The sequence below is a fragment of the Piliocolobus tephrosceles genome, chromosome 4, assembly GCF_002776525.5.
Source record: "Piliocolobus tephrosceles isolate RC106 chromosome 4, ASM277652v3, whole genome shotgun sequence".
Lineage (NCBI taxonomy): Eukaryota > Metazoa > Chordata > Mammalia > Primates > Cercopithecidae > Piliocolobus > Piliocolobus tephrosceles.
The window spans coordinates 10675305-10690563 of NC_045437.1; the positions used below are offsets into that span (position 1 = coordinate 10675305).

A 15259-nucleotide genomic window follows, 5' to 3' on the forward strand; every position below is an offset into this window, starting at 1 on the left:
GTTCCAGTGCTAGAGGGGACAAGTACAAAAATGACATAGGAAAAGGGGGAGTGGGAAAAGCTAGTGACCAGGAAAGACCTCAGTGAGGAGGTGACATTTGAGAAAATGCCTCCCTGGCTTCTGACATGAGAGGAGACAGGAGCAGGGTATATGGCTTGAAGACGGTGGCCAGATAGTAAGCTCAGGATATATATATGTGTGCATCATTGCAATACAGATGATAATCAAAGCCTTGAGTCTGGATGAAGGAGGGAAATGGATGAAGATGGGCAGAGAAGATATGTGAGCACTATGTCTGGGGCATCCCAAAATCAGTCACTCCTCCTTGAAGCACTCTCTTCTGGGGACCCACTTCTCCTGGTTTCCTCCTACTTCACAGGCTCCTTCTTTGTTTCTTTCCACAATTGTCCCTCATTGGTTGACTTCTAAGTGATGGCAGTCCCTAGGGCTCATCCTGGTCCTCTTCTCTTCTTTACCTTCACTCACTCCCACGGTGTTCCCATCCAGTCTCATGACTTTAATTAGAGTAGGGTATAGACTAGGGTGACAATATAATTTGCTGTCAAAACCCGATGCTTCTGGGACTGAAATGGGGTGATGTAAATATTTACACTGAGGAAAAAGGCTTCCATGGAACTGCCTTGGGGAGATGAGAATACATGATTGCTCGGTTCTATAGACAAATACCTGTTGATTTTATACCACCAATCCAGAACCGTCCTTGTCTTCCATACTGTGATGTCCACTCAATACTTGAGACATTTGAAACAAAATATGACCAAAATTATGACACCCCCTCCAAAACTGTCCCTCTCACCATTTCCAGCAGCACAATTAATGGCAACTCATCCCTGCCTAAAGCCTGTAATCAACCCGTCAACACTTTCTGTCATCTCTACCTTGAAGATATGCTTGTAATCTGACCACTTCTCATTCTCATCCCTGCACCCCTCTGGTGCACACCCCATCATCTCTGTTTCAGATTACTTCGATAGTGTCCCAATTGGTCTTCCTGCTTCTGATCTTAACCCCTGGAGTATACTTTCAAGAGAGCAGGAATAGCCAATCCACTTCAAAGCTAAGGAAATTCATGTCACCCCTCTTAAAGAGGCTGATTCCCTCTGGTGCCTTGCATTAGATGACGCATCCATTGTTATAAAGAAATACCTGAGACTGGGCAATTTATAAGAAAAGCGGTTTAACTGGCTCACGGTTCTGCAGGCTATACAGGAAGCATAGTGGCATCTGCTTCTGGGAGACCTCAGGAAGCTTCCAATCATGGCGGAAGGTGAAGGGGGAGCAGACACATCACATGGTGAAAGCAGGAGCAAGAGAGAGTGAGTGTGGTATGGGGGTGGGATGCCACATAGTTTTAAATGTCCAGATCTTGCAAGAATTCATTCACTATTGCGAGGTCAGCACCAAGAGGATGGTGCTAAACCATTCCAGAGAAATTTACCCCCATGATCCAATCACCTCCCATCAGGCCCCATCTCCAATACTAGGGATTATAATTCAACCTGAAATTTGGGTGGGGGTAGATATACAAACTATATCATGTTTCCTCATCTTACTTGCAATAGAGTCAAAGTCCATACCCCAACCACACTCAACTTTAAAGGTCTGATGTCTTACAATTATGTAATTTGTTTCTGCTTCCCCCAACCCACTTCTATAAGCAGCATTTATTGTAAAGCTCAGAACATTTAAAATCCAGCAATGTCTTAACTCAAATGAAAAGGGACACAGGACAGCAAGTGTTAATATCAACCTACTAAAAGAAGATCAAATATCAATGTGGTGGAATAATAAAGGAATAATAATAACAATAATGTTTTAGACTTTTCTGTTGCCATACAAAATACCACAGACTGGATGGCTTTAACAACAGAAATGCATTTTCTCATAGTTCTGGAGGCTGGTAAGTCCACAGTCAAGGTTCCAGCAGGTTTTGATTTCTGATGAGGGCTCTCTTCCTGGGTTGCAGGTGGCAACCTTCCTGCTGTGCCTTCACATGATGGAGAGAGATCAAGCCCTATTTCCTCCTCTTTTGTAAGAATATTAGTTCTATGATATCAGAGCTCCACCTTTGTGACTTCATTTAATCTTAATCACCTCTTCGAAGTCCCCTCCAATACGATCATATGGAGGGGAGTTAGGGCTTCAACATATACATTTTTTGGAAGGGAAACACAATTCAGTCCATAGAAACAGATGGAAGCATTTACAGTCATGTTTCTCTCTTACATACACACTTGGCAATCCCTGAGCACTTTCACTTTCGTCCTGGGGGCCTCTTCCTTCCCCTAGTTTTTCTCTGAAGCTTGCATGCTACTCCAGCCCTGAAGACTCTATTATCCAGCCCTGTCTCTTCTTCCCACAGACCCCTCCTCAGCTGTGTGTCCTTCAACTCCCTAGATCAAGGAGCAAACTGAGGGTAAGGAGTGTGGGCGGTATAAGAAATGATGGCCCTGGGATGGGAGAAAGCCTCATTTCAGATCAAGGTGGGGAAGAAAAAAGCAAAAGAAAAAAGATCAGACTTCACCTTCTTTGACTCAGTGTGTAACATGTTCACTACATGTGAAATCCTCCAGACAAATTAACGACCATGTAGCTACTGTATTGCAAAAAATATTGTATCAAACAATTTATGTTTTTGGCCTTTTAATGGCAGATGTTTGCTCCTTGGGTAAATGGTTTCTTCACCTTTAGGAAATAATTGCAGAAGCCCAGTAAATCCCAGAGAGGATAAGGTCACTGAGGGAAAGGAAAGGCCAAGTATGTTTACATTATTGACTAAAAGAGCCTTGGGGAAGCTACGTTTCTGGAAATGTTCATGCACTCCATCGGTTTTTCTAAAATGTTCCTTTCGGTGACTAAAGCTGTTACCTCATGAAAGGTGTTAGTGCTACTGAAAGCAAACAAATATAGGAAATAGGATTTCATGAAGCAACAGCAAATAGCCATAGAATTCCATGAAGCAATGGCCAATGGCAAAAACTTGAAAGAGTATGCAAAATAAAGTCAACATTTGTAGACTGAATCTGTTTTCCTATCATGTATATTAGTTTGCTAGGGCTACCATAACAAAATATCACAGACTAGGTGGCATAAAAAACATACATTTGTTTCCTCACATTTCTGGAAACTTGAGATCACAGTGTCAACTGGTTTGGTTTCTTGCTGAGGCCTCTCTTCTTGGCTTGCAGCTGACTGCCTCCTCCCCATGCATTCATATGGTTGTTCTCCTGTGTACATGCATCCTTGACATCTCTTTCACGTCTAAATTTCCTCTTGTTATAAGGACACCAGGCAGACTGGGTGATGGCCAATTTTCACAGCTTCATTTTAACTTAATCACCTCTTTAAATGCCCCATCTCTAATTATAGTCATATTCTGAGGTACTGGAGGTTGAGGCTTTAACATATGAATTTTGGCTTAACACAGGTCAGCCCAAAACATAGTGCTGAACAAACTATCCTAAAACTTAGTAGCCTAAAACAATAGTCACTTATTTTGCTGACAAATCTAATTTGGGCAGGGCTCAGCAGGGACGGCTTATCTCTGCTCCAGGCAGTATAACGTGAAGAGACTGAAGTGGCATTGGAGAGTCCAATGTCATGGTGGTTCGCTACCATGGCTGGCAAGTCAGTGTTGGTTGGTTGTCAATGGGGCATTCAGGGGCAGGGCCATGGGCTGAAAACCTCAGAATATCAGCATTATCAGTCAATGTTGTTGATTGTTGAAAAAAAAGCAATTCATGCTTCTCATCTGACATTTCTAAGCTTCCTACCTGAGCACCCAGGAGAGTGACTGGCATGAAGTAAGTGCTAAATAATTACTAGTTTTTAAGTGCCTAGAGAAGATGTACTCAACAGGGAGAGTTAAGAGGTTGCAGACTTGATACCCTCTCTCTCCTAGCATGCAGCATCAGCATCTGATTTCAAGCATGATATCAGGAAGAGAATCACGTGTTGTTTTGAAAATCACTACAAAGTGGTTCTGATAAGCTCCAAGTCCCCATAAAGATGAACGCTATAGCCTCGATTTACAAAAGGCTAGCAGCTCCTGCTAGAGATCCTCCTCTGATGCATACACTGTCAGGGAATGACTGTTTTGTCTTTCTGTAGATGCCCGACAATTAACATTACTTAGATTACCTACGAGGGTATGATTTATGTATCTTTTTTGAATCAATTAATTGTGATAAAAAGTGGGCTTTCATATGTAAATCTAAATCTTGCATTGAATATTTATAGAACAATAAGCCATGAATAAGTGCAATGCTTTTAAATTATTCCTTTTTATCTTCAATTGTTTATACAGGTTTAACTGCAACAATCTTAACTAACAACAAGTAATGCCCTGGCTATTGTACCATCGCACACTGATATATCTTTGCCAGATAATGTTTACTCAAAACTCAGGAAACTCTGGTTAAAACTTGCCTCGTTTTAGCACTCCCTCTTCCTCAGATCTTTTTAAGATGAAAGATTGACAAATGAAGACCCTTCAGCTGACCCAACAAGCTCAGCCTGATTTAATCCTCAATAGCCAATCTTACAAAATTCTCCTAAAATGCTTTGACACCCTTACCATTGTTATTTGCTTGCTTTTACCCCAGCCCCTATGCTTTACCATGTTTACTGAAGAAATTCTGAGTAGTTTTTAACCAGGCTGCTTAATCCATGAGTTAACTCTCAGGCAAATCCTGTGGTTTTAGTAAGACAAAATAAAGACTTCTTTTCCCATACTGTATGGGAATTGAAATCACTTGCCCATGCCCAGTGTACAAATAAAGACTTTTTTTGGTATTTTTCTATGGTATAAGGAGTGTCATGATACTAAAGAGATACGTCAACTTCCTTGCTACTGTTAACATGGGTGGAAAAAAAGAGACAAGAATCGGCCAGGTGCAGTGGCTCATGCCTATAACCCCAACACTTTGGGAGGCCAAGGCGGACAGATCATGAAGTCAGGAGTTTGAGACCAGCCTGGCCAACACAGTGAAACCCCATCTCTACTAAAAATACGAAAATTAGCCAGGTGTGGCAGCACGCGCCTGTAGTCCCACCTACTTGGGAGGCTGAGGCGGGAGAATTGCTTGAACCCAGGAGGCGGAGGTTGCAGTGAGCCAAGACCACGCCATTGCACTCCAGCCTGGGTGACAGAGTTCTCATAAAAAACAAAACAAAACAAAACAAAACAAAACAAAAAAACAAGACGGGAATCTGTATATTTGGAATTCAAAATGAAGAAGCTAATTTTTATAAACAAATATGTGTTAGATTATTCACACATTTTTAGAAAACAAGTAAATCACACATTAAAAATTTCAGTACTGACAAAATTCTTGTAAACCTTAGAAAAAGTAATTCTTTAAGTTAAACAGCGGCAGCCATGCAATGCAGACCTTGTGGTTCTGTTCATGTCCTCTGATGGGTATTGTGTTTTTCCCTTGTCCAGCGTGCCTCTAATACAGTCTTTAACATGTGGGCTATTAGCAACCACCACCATAAAACTGTTTCTCTAATACTGAGAAGGTCCCTTTACTGAGGAAAGCCCAGCAGATTCCCACTGCTGCCTGGTGTGGGCTCCACGCTCTTCTCCATTAGGAGAATGTGGTTCTGAGCCACATCAGGTGTTCTGGTCATGTGAATTCTTCAGCCACACGGAGAGCGTGAGGCACCATCTGACAGCACTCTAGGGTAGTGCAGAGCTGTCAGTACTGGGCTCCTGTTGTGGGGTGCAGGGCCGATCTCACTATTTTTTTATTTTATTTTTTTAAGTTCCAGGGTACACGTGCAGGTTTGTTACAGAGGTAAATGTGTGCCATGGTGGTTTGCTTCACCTATCAACCCATCACTTAAGTATTAGGCCCAACATGCATTAGCTCTTTATCCTAATGCTCTCCCTGCCCTGCCCCCTGGACAGGACCCAGTGTGTGTTGTTCCCCTCCCTGTGTCCACGTGTTCTCATTGTTCAGTTCCCATTTAGAGGAGAGAACATGAGGTGTTTGGTTTTCTGTTCCTGTGTTAGTTTACTGAGGCTAATGACTTCCAGCTTCACTCAAGTCCCTGCAAAGGACATGATCTTTTTTCTTTTTATGGCTGCATAGTGTTCTATGGTGTATAAGTACCACATTTTCTTTACCCAGTCTATCATCGATGGACATTTGGGTTGATTCCATGTCTTTGCTATTGCGAATAGCGCTGCAATGAACATACATGTGCATGTGTCTTTATAACAGAACGATTTATATTCCTTTGCGTATGTACCCAGTAATAGGATTACTGGGTCATATCGATCTCATCATTAAATTTGCCTTCTAAGCATGTATGTGTTCTAGGCTGGAACTTTGCCTCTCTCACTGTCGGGACTAAGAATGGAGGCTGAGTGATAGCAGAAACCAGAAATCTGCTTCTTTTGTGTCACAGGGGTCTGGTGGCCTGACAGAGCCCCTCTCCTTGACAAAGCTTTAGTCAGGTTCCTATGACCCTTCTTCTCAATGAGACCTCAATCTTTGCTCTGTCCTTGCTAAGACCAGTTTTGGCAAGAATCCTGATAATTTAGTTTAGAGAGAATTCCCACCCTTGATATCTGATTCCCCTTAATGTCTGATCAAATTCCTCATCCTTCACAATACTCCAGGTTATATCTGGTCCCCTGGCAAGAATCTTGTTAGATTAGCAAAGAACCATCTCCCCTTGAGGCTCCCTCTTGGTAATTTTTCATCCACTGACCCCACCCACCACCGCGTTCCTCCTCAGCTTTAAGTCCCCACTTTTCTTTGTATTCAGAATGAAGCCCAGTTCTATAGTGAAATCTCTCTTCCTCTGTTGCAATAGTTTCTGAATAAAATCTGATTTTGCTGCTTTAATTACTGTCCAGCTCTGGTTCTCTTTCACAAGCCCCAGTCTAAAAGTTTTCCTGAAAAAGAGAAGATCAAAGACAAGGGAGAAGAGTTCTGGAAAAGACTAGAGGATAAACACAAGAGTGTATGAATACTAGTGAGAGGAGCTGATTGATATTTACTACCCCTTAAATTTAGAGACCCAAAAATTTGGAGAATGAGGGGGATTTTTCCCACTTCCCTCCAGAAAATAGACAGCTGACCTCTCTGCAACAACTTCTTGTGACTGCAGTAGAATGAAACAAAAGAATGGCAGGTTTGGGTACAGGGAGCCTGAGATACCACTCCTTCCTGTTGCTCCAATTCTTCCCTCTGCTTCCCTCTCAACCAGAATCCTCCTTACCTCCTATAAGCCCAGGAGGCCTTTCCTGCTACCCACAGGAACTAAGGAGGTGGTTGAGAGTTAAAAGCAAGGGGGTTTATTTCCAGGAACTGGGGGGAGGTGCACACATGTATGTTAACTCCAAAGTGATTTTTAAATACATTCACAATACACAGTATAATATAAGTGTTAATAAGAGAAAATAGATGGATGCAGATAAATAATGATGCCACAGCATAAATGTAGGAGTAATATTACAAATTAGAGGACAAAGATACTAGAAAAATAAGTGCTTTTCTGGCAATTGATATCCGTGTGAAAAAAAATAAATCTCTACCTCACACTACACACAAGAAGTTGAAGACACATTTGAGAACAAATGTGAAAGGTTAAACTTAAATATTTAAATAAGAAATTAAAGGAGAATGATACTATGAACTTCATATAAGGAAGACTTTTAGACATATAAAGAACAAAACTTAAATACTTTAAAATTTACAAGTAAAAAAAAAGAGACACGCCACAAGTTGGAAGAATTTATAAGAATCTAGATACCATCAATAATTTATAAATGCCTCCTATATAGTTAATAATGGTTTTCACTTATGAACCAATCCCACTGAAACACTTCACATGTCTTAAGTTATTAAAAACTCAGAAAAGTTCAACAAGGTAGGTGCTTGTATTAGGCTCTTTCTTAAGAATAAAAAGACTACAGATATTAAAGATAAAATTTTCCCAAGATCACATGAATAGCTGATATGGGACCTGCACCCAAGTGCCTTAGTTCCAGCACTCTCACTCGAAGTCAACGGTAAAATGGTCCCCATTTTACAATTCACAGACCACGAACAATGTTGAACACGTGCTAAACTTCAGGTATAACTGGGGTAATGCAGAATGAAACAACCAACCCATCAAATTGACAGAGATTTAAAAGGCTAACAGGAGTTGGCACATACATGGTGAAATAGAAACTGTCATAAACTGACAGTGGGAGTATAAAATGGGCCCAAGCATTTTTGACAACAAATGGAGAGTAATTCTTAAATTTGAAGATATACGTTCCTCTGGTTTAGCAATGTTCATGCTCCAAAAACACTCTTCCACATTTGCTCAGGACACATGCACAAGAACAGTCCTTGCTTGCTGTCTACCAATAAGAGCATGGAAACCATGTAAGTATCTATCAATCAGAGAACAGATGAATGCATTGTGCTCTATCCATGCAATGGAACACTACCAAGTAGGAAAAGAGGAATGAAATCTACATATACACACCCACGTGGATAAATCTCAATAACACTGTTGAGACAAAAAAGCATCTTTCTGGTATCTCTGTATCTCTGCGTATGTAGTACTATGATGCTGTGACAAATAATCTTATGTGTCAATTTGACTAGGCCACAGTATACAGATACAGTATTTGGTCAAACATTATGACAGATGTTTTTGTGAAGGCATTCTCTTAGATGAGATTAACGTTTAAATCAGTCAACTTTAAGGAAGGCAGATAACCCAAAATGTGCTCGGGCCTCATCCAATCAGTTGAAGCCCTTAAGAGAAAAACACTGCCCACCTTAGAAGTAACGGGGATTCTGGCTGCAGACTTGAACTCTCCCTCGAGTCTCCAGCCCTGCTGACCTACCCTGCAGATTTTGGACTTGCCAAGCCTCCACTAATGCAGAGGCCAATTCCTTAAAATAAATCTCTCTCTTTTTATGTAGACATATTTTTGTTGGTTGTATTTCTTTGGAGAACACTGAGTAATACAGATGTCAAAGGTGCCAATATTTAAAACACACAAAGCAGTTCATGGGCAAACACATATGTGAATGGCATCCTTAGAAGTATTCAAGGTAGTGTCCTGCTTAATTCTCAATATGCAGGAATAACAGTCCATGTACGACCTTTACAGTACTCTGAAGGGATGATTTGAAAAGTTTTATTAACATGCAAGAAGTGCAGGGGACAGGGTTAGATAATTCTGAGAGCTGCATTTAGAGTAAATTTCATTTTTCTAGAAAGTGAATATGCCTCCTTTTCTAGCATAAGAAGATGAGTTGATTTTCCTCAATTATAATTTGAATCACTGGACCAGTTCCAAAAAACTACAGAAAAATGTTACACCAAAATAAAAACTCCACATCAGTTGATATAATAAATGCAAATTACCCATTTTCCTCAGCTGTAGTTTTTTTATTTTTATTTTCTAACAGCACATAATTTATTTTCTTATGTGTATTATAAATTACAATGTGTATTATAAATTACAATTATGATTTTGGGGAAAATATGCTGTACTGATTTCTGGACCATGTCAGACATCATTCAGGTATGACACTTACATAACTCAATGCATTCTAAGTTATTAAACTACTGTAGGCAGATGCATTGCTGGAGGTTATTTGCTTTTGCATAAAATATGCCAATATTTTAAGGTGAGGTGGCACGGGAGCCACCTGCTATATATTTAAAGTCCTATGAGATTAGGATTCCAAAAGTAACACAAACACTAAATGACACTGATGTACTGACAGTCATCTACATTCATGTTCTTCTTTTTGTGCAGAAACTGCTTCTAAAATGTTTTCTAGTGTGCCTTCAAGTATTTTTTTAAAAATATGACTTGGGAAAAACAACTGCTAATTAATTTTAACACCATGTCAATTATGCTAACAAAATTCTAATTGAATTCCTTGTGATGCAGATCAGTCTTTCTTTGTGTGTTGTGTGAGCGCTTGCATGAGTATAATTATTATATAGGCTCTCACGTGTCAGACACTTATTAACTGTATCAAAACCTATACCGGGGGCTTGTTTGTCCACAGATCTTTTGACATATTTAGCTCTGTTTTCTATAGCTTTGGACAAATGAATGGAGAGAGCACAATTTTTAAGGTACCTCAGAGGTAAACCAATAGATTTTCATAATGGAAATGCAGCATTCTAGAAAGAAGGAAGAGACTGACTGTTCCGAATGGACTTTTTTAAAGAAATGAGAGAACAGTGGAAGGGATTTATGTTACAAGGAATTAAGTTAGTTTCTTATTTCAGGCTGATTATAAGAGATTGTATGATGAGAAAAAAAAAAAAAAAAGAAAGAAAAAGAAAACCAAAAAAGATGGTGTGCTGCAAGATATAAGAGGAGGTACCTTTAGGGGTGCCAGGGATGTTGTAACTTCAATTGCTGTCAAATGTGGAAACCCCAGCAGAGCACGTGTGGACATTTCAGTCCCTCAGCATACAGAATCCCCATGTGGCCTTTACTACCGACATGATCAGTCTCAGTTCTGCTGTGGCCATCTCCCTGCAAGCCTTCTGCAGCCTGCCAGCCCCACCACTTGTGCTTCCAGGCCGCTATCTGCACCCCTTAGCGCAGGTCTCATCAGATCCTCGTGCTGTCCTCTGCATGCATGCCTCTGAGTGCCTCAGGAAGTGCCTGTTTTCTCTTCCCAGTGTCCAGAGCATCTAACACAGTACGTGACCCAATGCAGGTGACTATGGGAACAAAATAATTCTGTCTTGTAAATTTCCACTCAGATGCTCTTAAGCACTCCTAGTCTGACCTCAGGCTCCGACTCCATATCCCAGTGGAGGGACAGCTACCGAGTAGCACAAGGGAAAACATTCTCTGCTTTCTAACCAGACTGCGTATGGCATCTTCTCTTATCAAATTGGATTTGGCCAAAAGAACAACAGCTGAGCACTGGGAAAGTTATTCTTAGTATGCTCACAAAAGAGCAACTCCTCGCCTTCAAAATAGTCCTCTGCATCATGAGTACAGATGCACTCTCCTGCAGAGCCAACTGCTCAGACATCCCTATGGTATCAGTCAGACGCCTTTGGATACAAGTGACAACAACCCGAAAGATTAAACCATCAAACAGACAACAACAGCAACTGCTCTCTAGGCCCAGGGGACCTTAATCATCAGGCTTCTGTAACCTCTAAAAGAGGCTCAGAATGAGTCTCAGAGATCCTCTTTCCATGGTTCCCATCTAAGCTTCTCTTTTAATGTCACCTCTCATCTCTTCTAAGGCCACCTGTGGCTCCAGTTCCTCATTATGCACCACCAGAGATAAATGCAGATCATCCTTTTCCGTTCCAAGCCCAAAAGTTCCAGGGAAGAGCTCCCATGAGCTCAGCTGGTGCAAGGTGCTAAATTCTGGAGCAGTTACTGTCACCAGAAGGTGGGGCACTATGGTTGGTGACCTCTGGAAAAATCACCAGGATCACGCAGCAACAGAAAATGGCTCCCTTTGCAACTACATGGATCCAGCATGGAGCAACACATTTTCCGGAAGACAAGGAGGTAGGATTCTGGACACATAAACTAAGGAATGTTTACTGCATGCTCCTAAAGAGTGGAGAATAGCAGCATTTTTATGTGGTTTTACAATAATGATGTGTAGCCAATTCCATTTCCCTCCCTCACCATTAGCAAAGACCCACTCTCTTACTACGTAAGTCTCTAAGTAATTTAAAAGACTTTGCATTCTCTCTTGAACTAGATTATAAACCACGTGAGAACAAAATATGTTTTTAATTATGTTTATAACTACCTATGAGGTACCTGATGGGATGTTCATTGCATAATAAGAGCTAAACCTAGCACACATATGATTGTGGGTTTCTATTTGTAACTCACACAATGATAGTGCATTTTGTACCCACTTTCAGTTCCAACAATAAAAGCAATTGCTTGCATTTTGACCATTTCTACCTCTACCATGACTTTTCTTCCTTTAAATACCACTTTTATATTGAGAATTACATTTCATCCATAAATGAGTGATCTCATATGAATAAACACCCATCATTTCATGGAATCTGCTGAACAAATGACCCTGAATGCAACTATAATTTACCTTCAGAGAGAGCTTTTATAAAGCTACAAAAGAATTATATGAAAAGGTACATTTCATAGAGAACATCTGTTTTACCCATGATTGATCCTTTTAAACGATCTCTGAAGTCAATTTGGTGGCCTAAGTCTTGTGCTCAGATCCCTCTATCACATTAAAAGAGATGAAGCAAAATCTGAGTCTTTCTAAAAAAAACCCTGATGGTTTTAACATAAAGTAACCTTAGTTGTTTATTTAATGTCACATAGTCAAGCAGGACACACTGAGCCCCTAAGAAGGGGCATGTGCTGGCAGCTGGCTTTGTGAAGTTTAATTAAACTGTTGATTTTAGCAGAGTCCTAGGGAGTTAACATACCACCTATATTGGAGTCTTCACAGATGAAATCATGCTACTGGGGAGAGAGGGAAGTCAGACACATGAAGAGAAGTGAAGAGAAGTGACGTGGATTAACCGTCTTCAAGGAATGGCGTGTTTCCTGGCTACTGCCTGGTGCTGTCCTGCCTCTCCCGTGCTCCTGACTGTGGTCCAGGTCTACGCGGGGGATTCATCCACCCATTGGTGCTGTCAACTAAAGGCAATGGCCTAACCTGGGAGCCACTTCTTCCCACAAATCCATTTTCCTTCGAATGTCTCTTATTTTTGTTCATTAATATTAAATACATTTTCCCATCATTCTAGGCTAGAAAACTTGAAGTAAATCTGAATTTCCCTCTAATTGTTTAGATTGAGTCTCCAAATGCCATCGGATTTTTCTCTGCAGTTTTTCTCCTATTCATTGGTCCCAAGTTTGATCCCGTTCCTTCATTAACGTGAAGTGAATCATTTTCCCAGTTCACAGTGCCAATGTCTGCCACTTCCAATTCCTTACACAATTATTCTCAGATGAGCCTCCCTCATACAAACACTCGCACATGATACTCTCCTGCTCAAAGCTCTCAGTGGTTTCCTGTTGCTTTTTGGGGGAAGGGAACTAAATTTAAAGAAAAGAAACTCTGGTCCTTTCTCTCTGGTACTGACCTATCTCTCCAGATTCTCTTGCCACTTTTGCCAAACTAGCCTATTCACTTTTCTCCAAACATATCTCTAGCTTTATGACTTAGCTCCCCAAATCTCCGCAGTGCCTAATAATATGGAACAAAAAAAATACCTGAAACCTGGTACAAAATAGGCAGGCAATAAATGTCTATGGAGTGAATAAAAACATAGAGACAAAACATTTACTTCCTGATGTCTTGCAAAACTGTATCTTAGCCACATTTCTCTTCAGGTTTGCATTTACCATAAATTTTTGCTTGCTATATCAACCAGCTATACAAAGTTTCCCTAAATTAAAAAAAATCCACATCCTGACCTATCCACCCCATAGACCCTGCTCCTCCTTTTGAATTTCTAGCTCAGCTCATGGCAGCACCATGTACCAATCTGACTGTGAAAAATAGAGACCTCACAATCATCCTTAGTTCCAAGTTCTCCTGCTTATGATTGAAGAGTTATCTGCATTGCCATGCAATAACAACAATAACAAACCTTACATTTATTGAGGATCTACTAAATTATGAGTTGTGTTGTATCTTTGCCCTGCTAAAATTCATAAATTGAAGTTCTAGTGCTCAATATCTCAGAACGTGGCCCTTTTTGGACACAGGGCCATAGTAGATGTATTTAGTTAAGATACGGTCATACTGGAGTACGGTGGGCCCCCAGTCCAATATTACTGGCTGGAGTCCTTCTAAAAGGAGGGAATTTGGGCCCAGACACTGATATGGTTTGGCTGTGTGTCCCCACCAAAATCTCATCTCCAATTGTAATCCCCATAATCTCCACGTTGTGGAGGGCAGGATGTGGCGGGAGGTGACTGGATCATAGGGGTGGTTTCTCCCATGCTGTTCTCATGATAGTGAGTGAATTCTCACAAGATTTGATGGTTTTATAAGTGTTTGACAGTTCCTCCTTCACATACTCTCTCTTGCCTGCCACCATGTAAGACGTACCTGCTTCCCCTTCTGCCACGATTGTAAGTTTCCTGAAGCCTCCCCAGCCGTGCAGAACTGTGAGTCAATTAAACCTCTGTTCTTTATAAATTACCCAGTTTGGGGCAGTTATTTATAGCAGTGTGAAAATGGACTAATACAGACATACTCAAGGAGAATAGTACATGAAGGCTGAATGATGTTGCCACAGCCCAGGAACTGCCAGAAGCCAGGAGAGGCCTGGAATAAACCCTTTCCAGGAGCCTTCAGAGGGAATCTGGCCCTGCCAACACCTTGATCTCAGACTTCCAGCATTCAGAGCTGTGAGACAATCAATTTCTATTGTTTAAATCCTTTTGGCAGCCCTGAGAAACTCATACACTAAGCACTAGCCAATGTGCTAAAATCCTTTGCAAACTTAGAGTTACTTAATGCTCACAATGACCCTGAAGTCATCTAGAGTTAGAGATTCATATAATTATTGTGCCATTATACAGCTGTGCAAACAAAGGCTTAGAAGTTAAGTACCTAGATCAAGGTCACTCAGATAAGCTCAGCTATTTATCAATAGCACAGCAAACCAAAACATCTGTGATTCGAAAGCCCAAGTTCATACGCAATAAACTCCAGGCTTCTCCTGATACATTTCCAAGCTGGGACAATGTTATACAGGTGACCCTCATACAATTCCTGTGCATTATAGTATAGAATTTCCACCTAAGATATTCCTTGAGGTGCTCCTTGGAAATAGAAACTTGAACGTAATTCATTTTATTTTAGGTGAGATTGTGTTCATAAAAAGATCTCCAAGGGGAACTTATTTTTATCTAATTTATCAGATGTGACATTTAAAATAAAATAACTCATAAACAAAGCTAACATGCTCCACTGCACATTTTTACTGTTTCTTTTATAATGCAAACATGGTATTACCCTTGTTAAAAGAAATTAAAATTGTAGCATCACACAGTGCACAAATAACAAAGACAACATTCTAAAAACATTTCATTCAAAGTTTATATTTATTCTTAATATGTGTAGAGCAACTGAATGAAAAAAGCATTCAACAGCCCTGACATTCCTTTGCTATTTCAAACAGTGGACTTATATAAACTAATAAACACAGAATACAACCACCTTTTGTTTAAGCATTAACCACAGGCCAAAAAAGACTCAAAGAAATG

At 40.5% G+C, this 15259-nt stretch overlaps 1 protein-coding gene across 7 annotated transcripts in view; it reads right to left on the bottom strand.

Annotated features, from left to right (window-relative positions):
• The window catches only part of CTNND2 (catenin delta 2), a 933747-nt gene that overhangs the window by 306309 nt on the left and 612179 nt on the right, over nt 1-15259 (bottom strand). The window lies entirely within an intron of this gene.